The 25,356-nt window shown below is 39.1% G+C and overlaps 1 protein-coding gene across 4 annotated transcripts in view; it reads left to right on the top strand.

The window, feature by feature from the left end:
* AUTS2 (activator of transcription and developmental regulator AUTS2) overlaps positions 1 to 25,356 on the top strand; it is a 1,201,476-nt gene that overhangs the window by 2,224 nt on the left and 1,173,896 nt on the right. The gene's annotated exons all lie outside the window — the stretch shown is intronic.

The following is a 25,356-nucleotide window of genomic DNA, read 5'->3' on the forward strand; positions in this document are numbered from 1 at the left end:
ACAGAAGGGGTTAATCATAATGTTGTCTATATACATACATATGCACATGTGTGTACATGAGCAATTTGGTTAAAGGACAGAAAAAGGTCCTACCAGAGAGGACTGGTGGGAGGAAAGAATAAAATTCTAGCTGATATCTGAAGGGCTTGTCACCCAATTGTCCCTTTTCCTTTCGTTTATTTTTTTTGTGTGTGTGTTTTCTTTATTTTCTTTCTGATTGGCTTTGTGTGTGTGTGTGTGTGTCTTTCTTTTTTCCTTGGGCACCTGCAGCATTGATTTCCAAATGTACATTTTCCTGCCTATCGGGCTTCTTGGTGGTGGCTATCGGGCTTCTTGGTGGTGGCTGGGGTCGGGGTGGGAGGGATTGTTGGGAGGTACAAGGAGACTGTCCAGGGGTCAGGGAAAAACTGTCCTTACCTGGACGGGTCACTTTTGGTGCTGGCACCGGTAATTGGACTCTATAAATGCAACCCCTTTCCTCCCCCTACCTCTCTATCCCCACTCCCAACACATCACACACTCAGAAGGCTTTGAGATTCTGCAGAGTTGGTCCAGCTTTCTTAAGCACAAAACCAAGATAGGAGTTGGTTTCTAGCCTTTCATGCACCTGATGTGAAGGTTTGAGGTTCCTGAAAGAAACTTTTCCCCTTCCCTTTGGTTTTTTTTTGCTGTTATTATGATATTGTTTGAGATTATCAAATGCAAGCTTTGTTAATGACAGCTTAAATCTCCCATGCAGTAACTGTGCAGGTTTAGATTGCTGGCTCTGTGTGTGTGTGTGTGTGTGTGTGTGTGTGTGTGTGTGTGTCTGTGTGTGTGTGTCTGTGTGTGTGTGTTTGGGTGTCAGGTTTAAATATTTTAAAAAGGTTTAAATATTTTAAAAAAGGAAGCCTACCCCTCAGGTTGTTCTTTTCAGTTTGAACTGCTTCTTGTTTGGGCTGTTGATAGTGATGGTGGTGGATGGTGGCCAGTGGTTGGGGAGGAAGGGAGGATGGTGGTCGTGATGATATTGGTGGCCATAGGTTTTGATGTTAGTGATTGAATCAGTTACCCTTTGGTTCTAGAACTGGTGCTTTATTGGATAAAATGGATCTTACACAATTGTTTTGAGTGTTGAGGCTCACCACTTATTAGGGTACTTCAGACAGTGGCATCAACTTTGCCAAGGTGGGAGGGTACTGTATGACCTCCTCTTTGTCTCTGTTTCTCTCTTGCTTTGAAATAGGAATTGAAATGGCAGCAGGTATCCTAATAGAAAATGCTGCCTAGAATTTGGTTCAGCATTGCTATCTGTGGTTGGTTAACCATAGTATTTTTAAGAACTGGTTACAAGTGGTTCTGCTTTCAGCATGGCTATCCTGGATTGGTTGCTGTGTGACCTCACTCAGTGAGTAAGCAAGAGGAGGCTGCATATTCCCATGAATATTTTTGAAGGCCAAGTAGAGGTAGATGAAATGTATGCAGTTGTATTTGATTGTTTTTATTTTTAACAGATATATGACTGGGCTTGTGATGTATATCTCTATTCATTTGGCTTTTGCCAAAAACAATGCACCCATTTTAGTTTTTTGGGGGGCTTAATAAAGCTGCTAATTTTTAAAGAAGAACAACTTCAAAATGTACCATGAATACCATTCCTTTCCTTGCTGTGATTATTTTTTTCTGCTACTTTTCTAGATTCAAAACCCAGGTTACTTTGGTTAGCTGAATACTATGCTATTTTCATATCTAAATATCATTTACATATCTGTGTGTGGGTCTGAAGGGTCTTTTTAAAGTTTCATTACAACTTTCTATGAAAATTTACACATTTACTAAAGTATAAAGAACAGTATAATAAACTGCAATACACATCCAGGTTTACCAACTACCATCTCATCTTCTCTTATCTTGTTTCATCTATGTCCCATGTACTCACTGGCTTCTCACCCCCATGTCATATGAGAAATATGTAAATATGTGTTTCTAAATGATAATGGCTCAAAAAGAAAAACCCATCAAAAACCCCACAGTATCATTATTACATCTAAATAAATTTACAACAGTTCCCTAATATCACATACCTGTAAGTGTTTGCATTTAAGAGGCCCAACTCTTGTAGGAAAGCTGAAAATAACTTTTCAAATTCAAAACATACAGCAGGGAATAAAAATCATCACGTACGTCTGCTTCTGTGGGAAAAGTTAGATCTCTTTGCTGCTCATCACACTTGTGTACACACTGGGTGGTCAAACATAAGTGTCTAGTGATCATTAAAACAAAACCTCTGATGTCCTGCTGTATTGGGTTTGGAAGATTTACTACCACTGAGAAATGTGAGGGCTTAGTGGGAAACAGCAACTAAACTATGAGCTTGGACAGAAATGTATGTTCCAGAAATCCTTGTAAATATTAAGAATTACTGTAGATGCTAAGAGTTACCTTAAGTACATTATATGTTTATGTGCCTCATGTTCAGAAATGAAATCAGTCATCACATATTATCAAGGCTGCTGCTGGCATGATGTTGTGATAAGAAACTAGAAATGTTGGCTTGTACAACTAGGCTTCTGGCTTATGCTGGTTCAGAGCAATAGCTGGCAAACTGTAGAGTCACATACTTTGGGTGTTAATAGACTCATTATTTCACTCCATGATTTTGTCCTAAGTAGTTGGTTTTGACTTCCATTTTAGAAAAGAGGCTCCTAACTCATAATGAAATGAGCTGATAATAAACTGTTGAAGTCCAGCTATGGCTTTACTAATAATGAAGTAAAAGAAAGAAACTTGCCTAATGAGAATCTGTATATTAATGATTTTTTTCAATATTATTGGGTTCTTATTTAAGATTATAAAAGCTTTAGGGGTAGTTTGAGAGTCTCACACTTTATACATAGTGAAACTGGCTGAGGTAGTTTCATATTCTGCAGAGACACTTGTCTGGATAATTGTACCCTGAAGTTCAAGTATGTGGATTGTGAAGAGTCTTATGGTAGAAGATAAGAGGGTGGGTGAGGAGGCTAAAGTTGAACACAGTGTTCTTTGCATTATGCATTTGAGAAGCAAAATTACTATTTGGATATGGTATTGTTTATTTGGATATCCCTTGAGTAACAGGTTGAGAGTGAGTATCTCCAGATAGCATGCCTCATTTGTTTTGTTTTTTTAAGTGGCCTCCAGCAAACCAAGTAAAAATGGAAACATTGGGGTTCTAATACTGCTGGTATACTGTAATGTGCCAGATAATACTGCCTTTGTGTTCTTGTTTGGATTTCTTTCTGTGTAGTCTTGATTAGGAAGTCATATGAGCATCATGGCTGAAAATTGACTTTGCAAATCCATTATGTCCCCCCTTACTCCTCTTTGTGTACTGGGTTGTTAGGGCAGCTGCCTTTTGTACAACTGTCCAAGGGAAGCAAAGATGAAATTGGTGGGATTAGCAGACAGGAGGCCAATTGGAGCTTCGCAGGCTTGTGAAAATTAAGAAATACTCATTAGTGATGGATAGAGGATCAAACCAAGACTTCTATGTGGTGTTCATTTTCTAGCTCTGTTTCAGAGCTTACCCACATGTTGATAGCCTAAATAGGCTGTATAGAATTTGATGTACATGTAACATGCCATGTTAGTAGGCTCTGATCACTTACTCTGGTCAAATCTCACTCATTTGTTTAAACAACATTTATTCTGTTCCTTGGATCAGTCAGCCAGTGTTCACAGAGTGCTAGATACGTACTTGGCACTGGAAAGAGAATAAAGAAACCTAAAATATATGTATTTAGTAAAGCAACTATAAAATAATTTTGAAGTAGGCAGGTGAATGCCTAATACCAACTAAGTGAAGTAGGCTTTCAGAGAAGAGGTAGTGAGTGAGATAGGCTGAAATGTTTGAGAAGACGGGGCAATATCTTTGAAGTGATTTGGATGGATAGAGAAGGAGTGGGGGGTGGGGAGAGCATTCTAAGAAGAGGAAAAGAGTGAAGAAGCACAGGAACAAGACAAGTGAGAAGATGCTATTTATAGGGCTTGGGTGCAAGGAAGGGCTGACAGAAATGGTACAGAATTGTGTAAGTAGAGTTAGGGAGTCAGATGTATGGAGACCCACATTCCAGGCTTGGCCCTCCTACTTAGTTGAGTGACCTTGGGAAGCTACTCTCTAAAAGCATAATTTTCTTCATCCATTAGTCGGGAGGTTTAGACTAATTTTAGAGCAAAGTTACTCAAGCTAGAAAGGAACATAGCTCTGCTGGATGTTCATAGGTTGTGTTCCAGACCAAACAATTGTGATCTACCCTCAAATAGTTTTGAAATGTGTTGGGCCAAACAAAATTAAATGGGTGACATGTTCTGCCAGAATTCAGTGTTTTTTTTATTATGTGAATGTGAGTTTTGAATATCAGAGAAGGCACGTGATGGGCCTTATTTCCTAAATCTCTTTGCCCACAGGGCACTTTTATTCTTGGCACTGTAATGGCATGATTCATAACACAGTATGGGGAATGCTGGAAAAGATCTCAAAGGTCCCTTCCAGATCTTGGAACTTGGTGATCTCTGAGTCTTGGGTGAGTGGGCTGATGATAGGCCAATTGGAAAACCAGGCACAGAAGTTTGAAGTGGGAGGGAGGCTGCTGTGTAAGTGGGGATGGCAAGGGGTGTGGGAGAGGTAAATAATGATGATTACTCAGTCCACTTCTCCTCTTGCTCCCTTTTCCTGCCTGGTGTCAGCTCTTGCATTGATTGTTAGCAACCCCACCATGAGGTGAGTGATTCTCATTAATAGCTCTTTTCAGTGTGATAGCAGCCCAATTCTCATGCCACCATGCCGCCCTCCTGCCAATATTTTTTATCCATTCTTGGTCCCTTGTGGCTTCCTGGATTTCTGCTTTTTAGCGAGCTGGAAAAGAAGATTGGATGAGCAAGGAGGTTGACACTGATACTAAAATAAAGATTTCAAATTCTCTGCCTTTGGCTCACTTATATAAAGTGCTAGTTCAGCAAAGGTGAGAACCCTTCTGCAGCTGTTACACAGCCAGAGGAAGCTGAGAACTGTGTTTTGGTTGCATTTTTCACTTTCTGTATTGGAAAGTTTGGGATGGGACTGTGGAGTAAATGGGTCAGTTGCAGCATTTCACTTCTGAAAGTGAGCATAGCTTTGGAATCTGAGCAGTTCCTAAGTGATAAGTTTGAAGAAAAGAAAGAGTGTGAATAATGTGCATGGTTATGAATTCAAGTATTTTATGGTATTTACAGGACTTCAGTATTTTACTGTATAAGGCAGAGCATCACTTGAGGAATATTTATGTGAGATGAGGACTGTGTTGTGATGAGTCTATATGGCTTCTGTTAGCTGTTGCCATGAACTACTATCCAGTCTTTTCTGGAAGTAGACAGGATATAAATGAATCAGTAAATTTAGAAAATGAATTACAAAGTTAATGATTAGCCTTTGATCCTTTCTAAGAGTGTTGTTTTCTAACTTTGTTGAAAAAGGTTAAGAAAACAGCATTCAACATGATTCAGGGAGCACTGAGGGTGATAGAGAGATTGAGACACTTCTGTACAACAGTTCTATATACTGTCAAAAATAAATGGCAATATTTACTTTGAGAGAATGTTAGCATTAAAAATAATGTTCCCAAGTATAAAATAATTGTTTTGAGGCCAACTATTAAGGAATAATTTAGATCTCAATGGCTACAAGATTTGGAAGCCTTGGATAGAAGGCCTATAGCAATTCTTGATGGAGGATGTATGTTTTTGCGCACATGCCCACATGCAGAGGATTGAGGATGGTGAGTTAGTGCCCATTTTATTTTAACCCTGTGCTGTAATGAGTCAAATACACTAAATATAGCCTAACTCTATAAAAGTGCCTTATGCTATTTTTTCTCCTGAAAAAACGACTTTTCCTTTTTTCAGAGTTAGGATTAAACCCAATATTCTTTAGATAGAGGAAAAAGAACTTAGTAATGGGATAGCAGCTATTCATTTGAAAAAGTCCTGAAAAAAATCATGTAAATTTGAAAAGTCTCATAATTGAAGTTTGCAAGATGAGAATTAATTTGCTGAAAACCCAAGTCAGGAGAGAATCAGAAACAACTGAGGGATTTTGTTAGCTGGGTCAGAATTGTTTCTCTTATACAATCTGTGCCTGTTCCATGAATAGATGAGTGCAGATTTTTTTTTTTCTCCCCCTAGAAGAGAGGCATGAAATTTAAGTCTGGTTAGACCCTATGTTCATCTTTGTTCTTTCAAACCTGAGCTGTGTTCTTCCCTCGTTTCTTCTTACAAGCATGCAGGGTAGGGGGTATGCTGTCAGCATGTATCATTGTGAGGTCACAGAGAATAGGTCTTCTTTATGTTGTTAGTAACTGAGGAGGGGAGGAGGGATTTCACATAGTCTGGATTCCTTTGCTTGCTTAGGAAGAGACCAGGCAAGTACAGGCTTCTTGTGTAAGTCCTCTTCAGGTCTCTGAATCCATTCTTTTCAAGGGGATGTGTAGCCTGAAATCATTGTGTTGCCGTCTTCTCTGCAGGTGTTTATGCCCTTATTAGTGTGTATAGCAGTCTCATCTTAGGATCCAGTTAGATTCCCCACCTACTCACTGCCTGTCTGCCTCTTTCTTTCCTTCCTTCCTTCCCTCCCTCCCAGCTTTCCTCCCTTCTTAACTCACTAAATTAGAGCTATCAAAATTATGAATACAATTAATGAAAGGTAATGAATTTTGCAAGTTGTGTATGAAATGTGGAAACTATAATTCCACACTTTATTTGGACTTTTGACAGTCTGTTTGAGGGATTCTGGTATTAGTACTGAGGGTAAATTGCTCGCCACAGTTTTCTGGGCTGTTACAGCTCATCATTCTGATTTTTCATTCATATCTGAACTCTAATTAGAGTTTGTCTGAACAAACAACACAAATTACCAACTACATGCTCATATATTTTTAAAGGCTTGACTGTCATTTTGGCTTGCCACTATGCCTCATGGTTGGTACATTTAGAGCCCTGAAAAACCCACATGCAGTTAAAATGGAGTCACAAGAGGCGATGGGGAATGCCCACTGTTTGTAAGTAATGGAAAATGGCTAATGCAGGTTGGGATTCATTTTTGGCAAAAATCCTTTAAATTACAGGTACTGTGTGATTGCTATTAACTGAAGCATTTTGAAATGACCTGAGCTCCATGGCAAGACCCTAAATATGTCTTGAACTTCCAAACCTGTGTTAGGTGCTTCCGTAGAAGTACAACCTGTGCAGACAATTTGTGACTCTTGGTTTTATGGATGAAATCTGATACTCACACTGCAGTGAAATTCTGAATCTGGAGCAGGATGTAAAGTCAGTGCCAGGGTCAAGTTGTGATAACTGAGAGATGTCGTTCCCCTTGTCCCCACACTTACTCTCTGCTGTAGCACACCAACTTGCAAGCCTCATTTTAGGTTTCTGCTATGTTTCTGATGGCAGTGGTATTTTAGAGCTTCAAAAGAGAAATCAAGAGAGTCCAATATTGCACTTATCCCTCAATAGTTACACTGTAGTAGACATTTTTGTTTGTTTCCTACGGTCTCTCTCTCCAGTCATGCTTGCTAGTTAAAGATTGCATGCTAAAGGTGGTTTAGTGAATACTTTTTCTACAGTTAACTAAGTCAGAAAGGGAAAGCCTTAGAAATGAAGATACAGATGAAACTAATTGAGCATTAGATTTTCACTTGTTTTCCAGCTATGTGCTAGAGGTTCCAGTGTTCTACGCATTTCTCTCTGTACATGTTCGGTTGGTAGAAACAACGAAGGTCCTGCATTGTGCTGTTCTAAGAAATGGTTTATATAGTTCAAGTGAAATTGTACTTTCATGGGGGCAAGCAAGCATTTGGTATTGTGTAGTGCTGTGTATTGCAGTTTGCTCCTTGCTTATTTGTTATGATGATCAATTTGATTATTGGTGAAAATTGCAGTTTTGAGATTAATATGGTAAGCTACATCTTTAGGAGATGTTATCCTAAAGTTAGGACCTCAGCTTTTTCAAAGCAGTCTTTTGATCTATTTTACTCCAGCTATTGTTGGTAGAGGTGCTATCCAAGCCCTGAATGGCATTAGAGGCAAAGATGTCTTTAGTGATGTAGTTCTACCTCTTATTTTGCAAATGAAAACATAGCTCAAGAGGGGTTAATTGACCTGCTCAGGATCACGCTGGGGGCTGGAGGCTTGTCACTCTTACCTGTGAAACTAGAAGACTGTCTTCTTTATCCTTGGATTCCCAAGGATTGGGAATGTAGGAAGGAGGTTTTTAAGAACAAAAATACTACTACAAATGAGAATGAGCAACCCTGATTGTAAAGCTTCCCATTTTTTCTAAGAAATTTTCTGCTTATTACTCAGTATCAAGAACCTTTAAAAAGCATTCTACTTTCCCCCAGTGTTTTTACTTTGTAATTCCCTGGCCTTTCTATATTCATTTGTTTTTTAAAAATCCCCCCTTCACTCCCCAGAATGAAGATGTAAAAGAAAAAATAAATATTAGGGTGGTAATATGAGGTTTATTCATCCTTGAAGGTCGAGTGGAAAGATAAAATAATTATTTGGATATGAGATGGCGTTAATGTGGCCCATTTAAAATTTCAATCTAATTTTTTGGGATAAAATATTTTCTTTAGCCTGGCAATCTAGAGAAACTCAGAGCCACTTAGCAGTATTGGTAACAACATTTGAAGCAAGTGAATATAGGAGTACGGTTGAGTTGAAGGCTCACCACACTTTTCTTCTGAAGAGACAGATTCAAAATATTAAAGCCACGTGATGTGTTGGCTAAGGCATCTTGCCTGTTTATTGCTGAACCAGAAAATTTGTAACAACTGTTTGTCCTGTGTATATATTTATAGCCATTCTTATAATGAAAAGAAGTTTTCATGAGATTGTAGTAACATATCAAGATGGATGTAATTAAAACAGAAGCAGATTGATACCCTGAATTAAATGCAAACCATAAACCAGTATACCTGAGCACAGAGCCTTACATATTTGCCAACGGGGGGCAGGGGGGCGGGTAACCAGCCAAATATGCAAATAAAAAGACATTGATAAATTTCTCCGAGTGTATATGTGGTTGCAGAGAACCCAGCTATTTTATTAATCTTTTATCAGGCATTGTTTAGGTTTGCAGCAGCAATGGAATATATTAATTTGGCAGCCCAAATAGCTTAGGACCAGAAAGTAGGAAATAATAAGGGAAGACATGATTGATATACTACTGTCCTATAAATAACACAGGTGACTGACAAAGGGGCTGAGTAATCTTTAGATCTGTGCTTGATGTCGTTAATGGAGTTGTTAAACCAGGATGTTTGAGTTGAACTTCAGAGAGGCTGCCTTCCATTAAAAATGCAGGCCTATCTCTAGTTACACTTTGTACTGATATGTTGACAAAATTGGTGTAAATGGAATTGTTGTAAATTGGATCAAATGCAGCAGGGGAATCTTACTGTGGAAAATAGGAGTCTTTTTCTTTTTCTTTCTTCAAATCAGGGATAGTACTCTGTGAGGAAGGTGGAATTTTGATAGAGTGGGTCTCTAGAATGGGCATTGCTTTCTCTGAGACACTCTTCCACATGTGTTCCCTGTGCTCCTGTAAGAAAGTGACTGTGAGATTTGCATTTTCTGTTCAGGTTTCATATCTCACTTGGTCGGTGCTTCCAGGAATAATTGGTGGTGATTTGAATAAGTGCATCATTCAGATTTCAGAGGTCGGTTTCAAGTGTGCATTTAAGGAGGGCTTGCGGCTGTGAATATGGAATATGATTTACATATCTGTACCTTGGGGGAGTCCAGGCATGTCATAACCACTGATTGTACAGAGTCATGATTGTATAGAGACACCCTAGCTATAATTTTTCTATGTGACAGTTGAGTTCTAAAATTGTAAAGATGCCAAATGCAGGGCTGTATTGTTATTAGGGAAGTTGGTGACATCTGTTATATCTTGTTAACCAGGGGAGGAAAATGCTTTAATCAAAACATCTAATTATGCCCTCTCAACTGTTGAAAGATCCTTTGCTAAATTTTTGGAATTGGCCTTAATGGAGGAACTGTGCCATAAATTTACTTTTTATTTTGAAAAATACTTATCCTTAACCATTGTGACATAAGGGTGTTTTAATTTCATCAAATTGCTGTTATATTGTGTGTTGAAAATAGATATTTTCAGAAGTTGTCTAAGCATGAAGTTTTGTTTTTGTCCTCCCTCTCACCCCCATAGCATATGAGGCCCCAGAGGGAGTTTGTATTTCCAGATGTGAGCCTAGGAGGATATGTGGTAGCTGAGAGCCGCCTGGGGAGGGAGCAAATGATAATTACAGGTGAGAAGCAGGGGGATAAGATAATTCAGCCTGTGTGCTGGGAGGTGCGATTTCACACCTGAATGTTGAAACCTGCTGTGTTAGACAATTGTGCTGTTTTAAAATTAGTTTTATTAGTCTAATATAAAAATGGACCAGATTGTTACAGGTTACCTTCAGTTGAAGGAATATAACTATTTTTAAGTATTGAAGTATAATGTGATTCCAGAAATACTTCCTGTGTTTAAAACTACTTTGGTATAACATCTGAAAGTACCAAAAACTGTGTTTAACTCAGCATATTTAAACCACGTCTAGCTCTCTTGCTCACTTTTTAAAAATTGTTAAATATTTTGGCAATGTGGCTTATTACCACTTTTGAATCATTTAGACTTCAAAACCTATCTAGTAAAGCCATCCTTTTAGCTGTATTTCAACCCAGAATTAATTTTATCTGCAGTTATTCTGTTTGCAGAACCACAGATGATGATGGTGATGATTGTAATAAAACTTATTGATAGTCTTAGTGCTGGGATATGTATTAGGTCAGAAAAATGCTTTATTTCTTAGCTTTGAGTATTTCATCTTTCTGAAATGATTTTCTCATGGATTGAAATCTTGGGCCAATCTAAAGGAGTTTTTGAAGCGTTGACCATCACACAATGTACTCTGTGTTTTATTTGGGATCTCTGGTGGGAAGTTTAAATGCTGTTAATTTTTTCTTGGTCTGTTATATGCTCTAAAATGGCTTATCATGTGTCACTTGGGAGTATGACTGGAACTTGGAAAAGAGAGAGCCAGAATTTTCTTCCTATATTTCTAATGTATTGTTTTATTTCCCTCTATTCTCTTCCTTTAACCTTTGTACTCTCCCTACAAATTTCCTTCTTGGGATATTTAAAGCTCTCAGAATTGTTGCTTCCTTGCATAGTAAGTCCTCAGCCAATGCTTTTTTACAGTTAACCTACTTCCATAAAATTTCCATGAAAAGACATTTTAAAAAAGGGAGCTATTATTTACTGCGTACTTATTCTGTGCCAGGTGTTGTGCTTAGAATTTTGCATTCATTGTCTCACTGGAGCTACCTTGTGAAAAAAATGAATGCTATCCCTGTTTTACAGTTGAAGAAACTGAAGTTCTAAGAGACTGTCAACTTGCTCAGGGTCAGGACGAGAGAGGCAGTAAATGCAGCGGTTTATGCCTGACCTGAAAGCTTGTACTCCTCCCCTCACCTCCCCCTTTGTACTTTGTAATACAGATTCATTTTGTGAGACTCCCAATGGGTCTCTGGTAGACCACATTTGTTTCTTGTTGCTGCTAAAAATTGTCTTGGTTACAGAGGAATATCTAGATATTATAATAGGATTTAGGAGGGGAGAAAAATCTCATTGCTTTTGGAAAGTTCTTTATTTTCTTTTTAAAAGCTGGAACTTATAGTACGTGGCTGCCGCTCATACAGTGCATCTGTAGCATATTTGGTATTGTTTTTTTTTTCCTCTTTGTTCCCAACATTTTTTTACCCTGTATTAAAATCTTACCTTTTCTCAGGGCACATTTCTCAGGTAGATTTGAAGTCTTTGTCAAAGGTAAGGGTTCAGGCTCATACTATTGAGGGTTACTGTGTGCTAGTCCTATTCACATACTTACCTCACTAATTTCTTACAACAGCCCCCTGGAACAGAAATGTAAAAGAGGAGAAGGGACTGTCATTCCTCTCAATAAGTCCCATAGGCATAAGCTAATTTTCAACTTAGATTCCAAGTGTTTTATCTTGTCTGGTTTTAAAGTATTCTAGGAAGTAGCACTTCTCTTAGCAATGTACTCAATGATAAAACAGATCTTACTGCTAGGGTCTTTTTTTTTAAAATAATAGGTACTCCATTCTTCCTGGTGAAAGACCATACTAAATGGTTCTTTGCTTTTCTTCATATCTTGAAGATACCTGGTGACAAATAGCGCATTATTTCCCCTGCCACTTGCTAATTGTTCTCCCCCATTCCCCACTCCACCCTGTAGAGGTTTGTTTATGCTACATAGAGTATGTTAATTAATGTGACTGTTAGATTTGCTTCTTATAGAAATCCCAGCTGAGGTTAGAGTACTGTATATTCTTGAAAAGCCCTGACCTCATCTCCTCTGGGCCAAGGTGGGCCTCAAACCCTCAGCTCATCCTCTAGGACATCAGGATTCAGACTTGGCTACTGATGACCAATCCTTGAGGAGTAGTACCTCTCTCTCTCTCTCTCTCTCTCTCTCTCTCTCTCTCTCTCTCTCTCTCTCACACACACACACACACACACACACACACACACTCACACACACACACACACACACACCCAGAATACCCTCACTGGGCCTAAAATTTCAAAAGGTATCTGAGTGTATATGAAAATCAGTTAAATTAAACACTTCTCTGAAAGTCTCTCTGTGTAAGAAGAGAGGAGGCAGTTTTGTCTTGAAACCATCATGTTCTGAGAGACATGCAGTCTTGCTTCTGTATCTCCAATTACTTCACTGAGCACAGTTATCCTTTTGTACCTCCAAAATGGAAATACAGTAGAGTTCAGTTTTTAACCGATTATAGGGGAGACCCAAGTCAAAACATGTCCTTTGAAATTTAACTGTAAGTATAAAAAATCTAGTGTAATAGGAATGACACCTTTAAGTCCAGGGTTTTAAAAAGTGATCTCTTGCACCTGACACGTGAATTATATATATTTATAAAATACGAGCTGTGTGTTACCGCTAGAACCTGTCTCAGACAGGAAACACTTGATAGGATAGTATTTTCGACTTTTCCTTGTATTGTTCCTTGCCCCTCTGGTCATTTGTAATATCCCCGTTGGGATGATGAAAGTTGGGATGATGAATTGAAAGTTAAGGAGACATAGTGCGCACATCATGTGAAGATGGAAGATGGGTGTCAGTTTCACTTCATGTCAATGGGTGCCTTCTGTTTACTGTTTACAGATGAACATTACTTTAGCATTCTTCTTGTAGATTTCTACATCTGCTGCCCATGTTTCATCTGTACTCTTATTTCATTTAGTATGGTGTACCTGGAATAAGGACAGAGAAATATGTATGCTCAGGCTGATTTGGAAATTACATTGTTGAAGTACAGCCCATATGGCCATTGTAAAATGGTTAGTACTGCATATAATTGCCTTCCCAATGATGTGCTGTGTCACTACTTCCATCTTCCAAGAAGCGCTCCTGTAGCATGCTGACAGCAATGGCGTCATTAAAAAACATATGGACATGCAAAGACATTAAATTGTCTTTAGTTTGAGGATTAGATTACAGTGTTAGAGGATGGGTCACCACACTTTCAATCAGTAACACTTGCTTTGTTCAGCACTGCTAGACGGGGTGATCTGGGTTTTCAAAGGTCTTGTTGACATGTTTGCTGAGGTTATTTCATATTTTCCCTGCAGTTTTGAGGAGGTCTTTAAGCTGTGCAGAAGACCTCATCACAGAATTATAGCCAAAAGGCCTTTCTTGGGTGTTTCTTCCAACAGCTTATACCTTGTGCAGAATTCTTCTCTAAGATACTCACTCAAACTGTTTTCCTGAATGTATAAGCCCAAAGCAGGCTAAACTAAGAGGTCATTTGGATGGAAAAAGAGACTTGTAGAGTCAGGAGGCCAGTAGGTGGCTGCCATGTTGCCCAAATTTATTATATCCTCCACTGTATAACATGTGTCTCTACATGGGTCCTGAGTCCACCATCTTTCTTCCTCAACCCCACAGATGCATTGAGATTTTGTAGCCTACAAGCTCAGTGGTAGGTCCCAAAGACCCAGGAACCATGTGACAAAGAGAACCCCCAACCCACTCCATGGAGTCAGACTTTTTTGGCCATCCAGACATGCTTGCTATGTGGTTGTAGATATTTTAGGGATGTGACAATTCTGGGACATGGTCTGCTTTGAATTTTCTGGTATTTTATGCGGCTGCTAGTGAATAGTAAGTGAAATCACAGAATGGAAAGTCATTCATCAAATTTAATGTTTTTCTTTGGAGTCTAATAGAGATTATGTGGACTTGGAGACTTTCTGAGCAAAAGTGACTTTGGAGATCATTTAGACAGTGGTTTTGGGGCACATTGGGGGACAGAGTCAGCTGAGGGGAGGCCCTGACATTCAACCTGAGCTCCATCTTTACCTGTTTTACATGTTAGGATAAGATTGTTTTTAGGAAGAAAAAGGTATCTGGATCCTTTTGTTTTATTCTTTCATTCAGGAAATATTTATCATTTGCTTCTGTGTGCTAGGCAGGCACTGTTTTAGGCACAGGGGAAGCTCTAGTAATGGAACTAGATGACTGCTGATGGGTTTATATTGTTGCAGGGGCAGGGACATTCTGTAAATCATAAACAAAGACATAACATGTTGGGTGGTAATGGCTTTTTTAAAGCAGGGTAAGGATATGATAGTGAGACTCCAATGTGTGTATGCAGTTGTGCAACTTTGTAGAAGGTGGTGTAGGTGAGGCCTTTCTGAGGAGGTATTTGATCAGAAATCTGAAGGAAGTGAGAGAGTAGGAAATGTGAATAACCAGGAGCAGAGCACTCAGCAAGAGGGAAGAGCAAGTGTGAAGGCTTGGAGGAAGGAGTGTCCTTGTAATCTAGGAGGCTATAGTAGCTAGACCGGAGCAAGCAAGGAGCAGAGGGGCAGAGATGGGGGAAGGGCCTGTAGGAACTCTAACTTTTAAACCTGAGTGTTTTGAGAAGTTTAAAAACAACTGAAAACAACTGTTCATAGTCCTCATTTCCCAAATGAAAAAGTTTTTGAACTTCCCTTAAGATCCTCCAGCTGGTATTGAAATAAGACCAGATCTAGAACTCACATGTTATATTCCCTTATGGGAGTTCCCCATTATACCTCATGCCACCATTCCAGGTCTTAGGAGCCATGGGGCATGTTTTTTGGAAATGAACATTTGTGTGTCCTTTTCTCTTTATGGGTATGGTTCTTCCAGAAGATATAATTCAAGAATAGTACACAGAGTTCCAAAGCCCAGTCACCACAAATTGGGAAATAGCTTTGTTCTTCAGTGCCAGAATCCACCACCATTTGGGTAATAATTTTAAGAACAACAACAATGATAATAATGGTTAATGTTTGTTATGGCCCTACTGCAGGTGATAGTCACTGTACCTGAAGCATTATCATATTTAATCTTCAAAACATCCTGTGGAGTGGATAGCATCCTCACTTCAGATATGAGGAAACTGAGGTTCAGAAGAGTTAAGTAATTTCCCATGGTCATGGAGCTAGAAAATTGTAGAGCCAGACTGTCTGAGTCTCTGTTGCCTCCCTTCAAGAAGGGGTGTGTTGCGGGGGGGCGGGGGTTGTCTCTGGATAAGTTATCATTGGAATATGCTCTTCCCATCCGCGTTTGAGGATGGTTCTCAATCTGAGTCCTAGGAGTAATATTGTCTTGTCACAACCCACGTCCCTGTCTGCAAGTGTTTGATTATATAGAGGGTTTCACAGCCAGCTTGGCTCAGTCCCATCAACTCTGCTGATTGTAGGTGGATTGCTGGTTAAGCAGTTACTTTTGGTCTTTCTGAGCTCAACTTTACTGGAGCATTTTTCAAGGCCTGTACTGTATTGCAGAATTCAGTGTTTCCAAGTCAGCAGATCCAGTTGAATTGGTCTGGATTTTTTTCCCTCCAGTGAAGTTAAAGCCCAGGCACCATGAGTGCCTATACTCCTTAGGAATGTAAAATCATCTCAGTATTGGACTTTGAGGACCAGTAAAAGGTGAGCTTGCTTTAAACTATATTTGTGTAAAAAATGTGTATATATGTGTATGTATATGTGAGACTATTCCACATTTTATAAATATGGAATAGTATAAAGCATAACATAACCAACACCCATGGACCCACCATCACTTTAATAAACCTTGGCATTTTACCATACTTCTCTTAAAGCTGTAGGTTATTTTTACTATGTACTGAGGAGGAAGCATGTCAACTGTAGGCTCTAGAACGAGATTCTCAAACCTGGCTGCATGTTAGAATCCCCTGGGGAGCTCGAAAAAAGTCCTCATACCTCCCATGGGAGGGTGAAGGAGCCTCCACCCCACATCAGGACTTTAAAAGCTTCTCCAGGGACTTCTGTTGTGCATTCCTGGTAAAGACCCTCTATCTGGAGGAGGGTGTGTCAGTTTCTCCTCAGATGCCCAGAACCAAGCCATGTGATTACAGAACTGTACTCCTAGCCTTTATTTTTCATTTTCTCTATCAAAGTTTTAAATATGGTCTGCTCTCCAAGATTCTGAAGGGTAATGTCCTGGGATGTGCCTCTCCTGATACTATCCTCCCCTCTAACCTAACAAGACAAGCCAGGGATACATTTGTATATTTGTTACAAAGCATTTTAGAGATTAGGAATGAAGCATTAGAGAGGGTACTGAGAAATTCAGAAGGATTGGGAGCTACTAATAAAAGTGTTTGGGAGGAGATGAAAGTTACTATAAAATTACCTTAGAAATCAGTGGGGACAGAGTTTCATTTTAAAAACCTGGAGTTGCAGCATGCTTATGGGAAGGCTCTGAGCTGTTGGATGAAGCTGAGGACCTTCTTGGCCTGAGTCACAACTTTATCAGTAAGATGTGTGGTAAGATGTACTGTAAGATACCCTCTTCCATCAGAGTGGCCAATTCTTTGTGGATACATCTGAGAACATGACATCTTTCAGAAGTACTGTCAACTCTCAATTAATAGGTCCTAATTATTTCCTGTGGGCCTTAGCTTCTCTGGGTACCCACTCCCCTACCGGGGCATCCACATCCCTTCAGCCCATTCAATAAATGTTACCGAGTTTCTCCTCTGTGCCAGGCACTGTTCTAGGCACTGGGGGTAAACAAATCCCCTAGCTTCAAGGAGTGATGTTCTAGGAGGGGGGCAGAGAGGGTGTATATTCTCATGTCACATTATTCTTTGGTGTGTCTAACAGAGAAAAAGGTGTGGTGGATTTGTAATCCTCCCTTAGAAAAAGCTCTAGGGGACCATTTGGCAGATAGGAATAATTTTTGCCTGATTTGGCTTAAGTTTTTGATTCTGAGGATTTTTATTATAATGATTTCATGAATTATTTCTTTGAGAGGCTAAATGCCAGGACATTAAAGTTTGCAGGGACTTTGGTGTCAGTTGACTTTTATTAGTTACCAGCTTAAAATGACGACAGTGAAACAGATGTACAGCTTAAGGTTCAAGCTTAGGGAAGATAGTAAAGAAATAATGATACTCGATTTTCTTTCTACTTCAAGTGGAATCCCTGATCTGCCTGTGTGCTCATAAATTTGAGGGTAAGGAAGGCAGACAGGGAAAGTTTATTTCTAGGGCCCTGTAGTGGGCCAAGGCTATCAGGTTACTTTCACTGGGAAGACTTAATCAGAAGTGAAGCCTTAATCTGTCACAGTCTTCCACAGCAGTCAGGGAATTGGGGCACTGATGAATACCACTGGTGGATCCCTGAATAGAGGGAATGCATTAGGGATGATGTTTGGAGTCAGTCAATAAAACAGATTGTGTGAAGAAAATGTAAAGTTCGTGGGAAGAAAATACTGAGAAAGAAATCTTATGGCTTTTGCATTAAGCGGAGGAAGAAAGTAGTGGTCTTCATCAGACATAGTTGTTGACTAAAGAGAGAAAAATGAATCCCATCAGTTAAATAACTCTTTATATCCATGAGCTCTTTAAAAAAAGAATCATCTGAAATACTAAAAAAAGCAAGTGTGTATGGATTGCTTAAGTAGACTTTGACTTCATTATGTGGAAGGGTGGGTAGGAAATTAGATTTTTTGTTATTTTCGTTATTGTTGTTCTAAGGATGAGAACACTTCCTTTTTCCAGTTTAGGCTTTCCTCGTGGGTTTAGAAATCTGTGGGTCTTCAGGGACTGTGTATCCAGGCAAACAGTCTAGGACTTGTGTATCTGCCCAAATTGATAGGTTTGGGAACAAGGGCAGGGACTTCTGAGGGTTCATAAAAATGAAGATGGCACCAAAACTCAGAGACAAGATCTTTTTATTTCACCTTTGATTAGAAAGGACATGAAAGTACTTAATTGTTTGTCAACTTTATCTCTGCCATCAGTTCAGTATTGATGTATTGGAAAGTAATAATGAGAACTAGCATTTATTGAGTGTTTGCTATGTGCCCTGTATTGTTCTAATTGCTTAAATCAAGTCATATATTCCTCACACAGTGGTACAATGAGGTAGGTACTGTTTTAATTTCTGTTTTGTAGGAGGGGAAACAGCTAAAGACTTTACACCTGAGATCACACAGTGGTGGTCCCCATACGTTCTGGCTTCAGAGCCTGACTTGAAGGCTGCATCGTAGAACTAAAATGTTTCTTGAGAGTTTTATTCTGATACTGTTTTAATGGGGCTTTTGACCCTTTCTTAAACAACTCCCTCCTCCTATGCTTGTTTTCAGAATTAATAGGTAATACACCCCTTAGGATGTCACTTTATTGTAGATGAGAAAACAGAGAGAATAAAATTGTTATGTAACTGTTCTGTACCACCTATTGAGTTACTGGTAAGACGGGGACATGGAATGCAGTTTCTTGATATATATATATATATATATATATATATATATATATATATATAGGCTACTGCTTTTCCCACTGTGCTGTATTGCTTCCATTAAAAAAATTTTTTTATCTGAACTAAAAATTTATAAATGTAATTTGTGTCACTCTTGTGGATGAACTAAATTAAAATAGTTAGGTACTGTGTGATTTAGCCCTAGGGAATAGGGTGGTAGGCATTTTAGAAAGTAATATTTGCCTGTGGGTTAACTAACCTACTCCTGAAAATGTCTTTTGTAGGCTTTCTTAAAAGTGGAGACAAAGTATTTAGAGGAAGTACAAGAGCCATCCTCAGACTTGAGCTCTGTGTGATCTGAGGATTCATGAAAGGGAGTGTTTGTTTGTTTTTTCTTTTTTTAAATTTAAATTAGTTGTGTCCCACTGCAAGTTAAAGTTAGAAAAACCTAAATGGGGGGGAAAAAAGCCTACTTGTAAGGCTTCTTTAGTTTTATTTCCTTGTCTGACAAATAAAATGTTGAAAGAGGGTGGAAAGAATCACTTTGATTCTTGGTGTTTGGCTTTTTGTTTTTGTTTTAGTCCTGTGATTCCTTTTGTTGTAACCTCGTCCTTTGGCTAATGCTTTGTTTAAAAACAAGTGCTCCGGTATTCTAAAACAAATTATCCAGCGGGATCCCTGATTGTGCACACAGATAAAAGACCCCAGGGTAGTGCTCTTTCTGTCTTTGAATTGCCTATGCATGTCCAAAAGCAAAATTCAGTTTACTTTAGAGCTTCCAACTCAGATTAATGTGGTTATCTAAACCTAGAGAATATAAAGGGGAAATGTGGATTGGGTTTAACCCTTCAAAGGCCCCTAATGGAAACCTGGTCTGTAATGGGTAGTAGAGTTTTTCCTGAAGTTAGAAATTGTGGGCTCTAGTTTGTCTTTGAATTTTTTAGCTAAAGAATGACTTTGGTTATGTCATTAACCTCTGGAAATCTAAACCCTCAATGACACAATTATGATAATGAGAATAGGGGCAGGCTCCCAGACTGCTGTGGAAAAGCACACATTCAGATTTTGCCAATGACCCTCAATCCCATGTGGCCACGGACAGGTAATTTGATTTCACAGTTTCTATTCTTAAATTTATGGGATGAGATTCCTAGTAGGAGTAACTTGGTGATTATAACATATCAGTTTCCTTTTAAGGGAAAAAAATGTGAGAAAAATATTCACGAAAGTTTTAGTCAAGTATTTTTTCTATTTTGTGAGAGAGCACCCTTTCAGTTATTAAAACCTGCAAAGCTTTTCCAGATAATTACACTTTGTCTGTCACCCATGTTGGTTATGGAGAATCCAGATTGGATGGTTTCAGATTGTTGCAGCTCAACAAGTTCTTGTTGCCTTGTGCAGTGGCTTCCAAACCTTGGGTTGTATATATGTGCCCTCAGGGTGGCTTGTTAAACATTCAAATTCCTGGGCCCTATGCTTAATCCACTAAAAATTAATCCCTGCTGTGTAGCCCTGGTATATTTATTTTTTAACAGGCTCCTCAGGGAGCAAGCCTCCCTGCCCACCCCCCATTCTGCCTCCATACAGCAGTTTTGGAATCACTATTTTAGAAAATATTCTTGAGTGTTTTCTTGGGATAGATGTAATGGTCATTTAAAATAATTCCTATTCTGCCATTCTGAAAATAATACATTCATGCATATTTGCTTTTAAAACCTTACATATTGTGAAATAGAACACATCCTGAAACAAAAAAGCTGAACACCCAAGTAATCAGGACCCAGGTAAAGAATAAATGGAAAGTTGCAAAAAGTATTTGATTTTTATTACATTCCTTAAGTTGACTGATTCTTCCACCCTTTCTCTTCAAATCCCAAGAAATTAACAGTATATAAGTAAAAATACAATAAGGTAGAAGTATAAAAAGCATTCTGTACTAGGTGCTTCTTAATCATTCTTGTTATATAAGTTTTTGGTGATGTTAAGTTTGTTTTGTTTTTCTACATTCTGAGTAACCCTTAAATCAGTTCCTGACAGTGACTGTCTATTAACACTGAAAGCATATATCAAGATTAAGCTTTATCTTTTCTGAAATCTAATTCACTGAAAATATTCTCATGATAGTTTTGAAAACTGTGTAAGGACAAATTACCAGCCCTGGCAGTTATGACTGGTAAACAAATGAGTCTTGTCATTACTTCCCTGGGTAGCCTAGTAAATATGTTTCAATAGCCAAACATCTCTATTTTGGTGAGGAAAGGTGGCTTCTTGGTTAACAAAAATAAAGAAGTTCTGCCCTCCTTTCTATATCCTAGAATAACCTCTCCTTGGATTCATTCAATTCAGATCATATAAAGCCAAAGGTAATGAAGTTTCCCTAAGGAATTTTTCTTCTTTCTTTTTTCTTTTGACATTGAAGAATCATTAGGTTTTTAGCGGGAGAAATTCTAGCTCTATTAAACAGTAAGCTTGCCTTTTTTCTTTGGAAGGGGGGCTACTTATGTTAAAGGGACCTGGATCAAGCCCTGCGTGAGCTATGTTCTGGTGCAGGCAGAGAGCTGTCTGGATGCAGGCTCTCGTAACTAGTAATTATGTGCCAGCATCTGCACATCTGTACATCCCTGACTGGCACATGGGCTCTGTGGCTGTAAGAGCTTGTTCCTTCCCCTGCCCCACCTCACACTCCCCTATCTGGGTTATCTCCAATATCAACTAAAGAGGTGACAAGACTCCAATCACCCTGCTTTGAATGGCTTTCCATCTTCACAAAAGTACACCAGAGGCTTGTTTTGTTACAGTACATTGATTAAATAAATATTCTTGTGTGCACAAAGGAACTGAAATCTGTTATGGCACTCTGCAGTTATCTGTCCATTAGTAGCAAAGGAATTACTCGTTTTTCTCCCCATGCCCCTCCTTTTTATCCACTCTGCCACGCATATTCTCAGAGGTGCAAGTAACAGATAAACTATCTGACTTCTGCTTTTAGCATGTGTGAAGCAGGAGGGTAGTGTCATGCACTCTGGTGTGGCTTGCTGTTGGTTTAGTGCCCAAGGTGTATGGATAATAGGAAAACATGAGTAATTTAGATTAGAATATTCTCTGTTGCTTTGGGGTTTCAGACCTTTGTCTTTCCCCTTCAACTCACAGCAGAAGTAGGTTCAGGAAGGTCTTTCACATTAGCTTGGCTCTCTTTTTTTTGTAGGAAATGGTGTTTGTGGTGTTGTAGTCTTGAGTATGTGGTGTTGGATATAGAAGCCACAGAGACTCTATGAGACTTGGTCCTGTTGTGTTTATTTATGTACAAGTTCCTCACAAATGACAGTGGCCAGAAAGACTCTGACAGTTGGGGCAGATGGCCATCGTGGGGACAGTGAAATGGCAGGAATTCTACCCATGGTGGTGCTGGTTGGTTTCCTTTCTTATTTTGTATGGCGGACTAGTTAAAATGAATGCTTGCAGATAAAAAAATGACTGATTTAGAAAGTGTCATTTGTAATCCTTTCCATGTAAGATGTCAAGCACCTCAGTAATAAGGAATTATTTGTACACCAAGTGTGAAGTGGCCAATACTTTCTTTTTCATACAAGACATTACAAAAAAGGATCTGGACCAGGGAGAGGAAAGAGGAGGAGGAGAAAGAATGAGAATCGAACATAGGAAATTAGGCTTGTGGAGAAGAAACTTTGAACGTTATTTTGATCTGAAGGAAGTGTCATGAGGATAGAAGTGTGACCAAAGGGAGGTATTGAAATAAACGTTAGCAGCTCCTAACATCTATTGCTAAGAAGTGACCCCTTTGACAGAAATAAGATAAGTGCCCTTGTGTAGCTGTGACATTAAAAAAATTGAGAGAAACCTTGTAGCTGTGTGGATGGCAGACACAGGTAAGTATGGAAAACTGCTGGAGTAGGTAAAGTGAAGTCTCTTAGTGTGTGTCTCTTCCAACTGACTGTGGGTAATTAGTTGGAAATGACATAAACCTGAGCTTAAATGTAATTTTGCAGAGTAACAACATACCAGCTGTTCACTATATTCTTTCCTGGTGGTGTGATTTAATTATTTTTTGCTGTCTTTTAAACTCTAATTTTCTGTTGTTTTCCTTTTAACCCCTCCTTGCTGCCATGTTCACAGCCCCCACATTTGAGCATTAATGTTTTTCTGCTGCTTTGGTGCCCACTCTGTGCTGAGAGGTTGGGAATGCTCTTGGTTTTGCTAATCAGTTGGCTTTTAAGGAGGCCACGTTGGAAAGTTACCAAGATGAACATAGGTGATTGGAAGCGTTGTTATGTTTTGGAATCCTTCAAAAGGTTTTAGCTTATGATATAAACAGTATGGATAATTCTAGTCCTATCAGAGGTGCTCAAAATATCAAGTGAACAAGCTGAAAGAAAAGTTAATTACTGAACAGTGATTGCTCTGATATAACCAATTATTGGATCATTAAATGTTTATTACCTTTTATATGCTTCTTTCCCTCATAAGGGCAGTTTCTTTTTTAAGTCATTAAAACAGAAATGGGATTAAAAAAAAATTCTGCTTAAAAAATTTCCACAAGACTGAAGTATTAAAAAGGTCTTATGTGATCTGACAGCTGAATAGCCTGTTTTTCTTTGGTCTGCTGAATTAGTAATTAATGAAATGTATTGCCTGAGCAGAGAAAATAAGATTAGTTTTGCTTAGAAAGAAAACAAAAGCAAAACATTAACCCCTAAATGCAGGTTAATATTAAAATGCAATATAAGAAGTATAAAAAGAGTGTCTAGTCTCCTTGAATAAGATGCTCAGTGGTAACATTCATTTAATTCATTCATCACTTTCTTGAGCACCAACATTATGTTTAGAAGGAATGGGTTTACATAAATACAGAGGAGGCAAGGGGACCTCTCATCATGGAACTTTGGGTGAACAGAGCAGCAATTAAACCGCATGCTTTACTATTACTGAAATTGTCAAATGTGGCAGGTACATTTCTGTGCCTCAGGGGTGGAGGTTATGAAGGGAGAATTTACTTTTGGAAGCCATAGTATCCTGTTGATTAAGATCAGGGTGGTTAGGAAGATAAATCATGCTTTTGGAGGTCACGGTGTTTGTGGATTAACAGCAGGTTCCCTGTGGCCTGTCACTTGAGTTCACATCCCAGCTTTGCTGCCTATGAGCTTTGTGTCCTTTTACCTTAGTTTCCTCTTCTGTAAAATGGAAAAATAGTACTGTCTTGTCAATGGGTTTCAGCCCCCAGCAAGTTTGCTATGGATTCAGTGTGACCAAAGAAAATGACAGCAAATGTATTGGGGTGAAACGGTTTATACCCAACTTTATTTCCATGGTGGCAGGTCAGTCACTAAAATCCCGTTCACTCAGAGCGTGTTTACATGCAGCAAGCCAGTCTCTGCCTCTGGGTCCCTCTGCCCACATGGCTGTTCTCTGGCCTTCTCTGCCTGCCCAATCGTCCTGCACAGTCATCCTCTGGGCCTCTGTCCTCGGCACTGTTACCACTCCAGCCTCTGCTCTCCTGTAGCCTTGCATCCGTGCTACCATGTCGCGCCTAGAGCACTGGGCAGAGCTCTTTATATAGAGTCAATAATGGTTTATTGCCTAAAGGTGTGGAAGCGGTAGCATAGCAACAGGCCACTTACATCATCAGGTGGTTTACATTCAGTGAGGATCCTGGCCATAGGCACTCCTATTTACCCACAAGTACTGTGAGGATTAGATAATTTATTCGGTGCTTAGGACAGCCTGTAGCACACTTTGAACATCTTGAGTGGTGCTGTTGATGTTGTTTTGTGGGATAATGCAACAGAGAATTCTTTCTTAGAGGAAATGGTAATTTAATTGGATATGGAGGAAAGCAAAGATATTTCAGGCATTTCTTGTATTGTTGTGTGTAGCCACATACTTAATTTATAATGCCTACAGTAATATGTGCTTATGTAGCACCATTGTCAAAAGATGACAAAGGGCATTTACAGCCGTTTAGTTCTCAGAGCAGCCCTCTGAAGCAGGGAGACGTAGCGCATGTTGCCCCAGGTGTGGAATTCTGGCTGCAGAGAGCGGGGCACTACTGCCAGCGACTGCTCTTTAACTGAAGTATGCTTGGAGCCTGGGTTTATTGTTGCTAAATTAGACCATGGAGAGAGGGAACTCTTAAATCTTTCTTATTTTTAATTTTTAGTTTAAAAATTACATTTGCTGCCAAGTATGATGTGGTAAATAAATTATACAGATGTTTTCTGTAGTCTTGAGCTATAGTGAAACTTCTTTCAGACAGCTGAATTTAGAAGAAGTTGATAGTAATGATGATAATGGTGAGCATTTGTTGCACACTTACCCTGTCCCAGCACTCTTAATTTTCCTAACTCAGAAGTTGTCACTCTTACTATCCCAACTGACAACTGAGGAAGCTGAGGCACTGAGATGTCCGGTGAGTTGCTTGAAATTGTGTAGCAGTGTACATATAGGGCCCAACCTCT

The sequence above is a fragment of the Manis javanica genome, chromosome 10, assembly GCF_040802235.1.
Source record: "Manis javanica isolate MJ-LG chromosome 10, MJ_LKY, whole genome shotgun sequence".
NCBI lineage: Eukaryota > Metazoa > Chordata > Mammalia > Pholidota > Manidae > Manis > Manis javanica.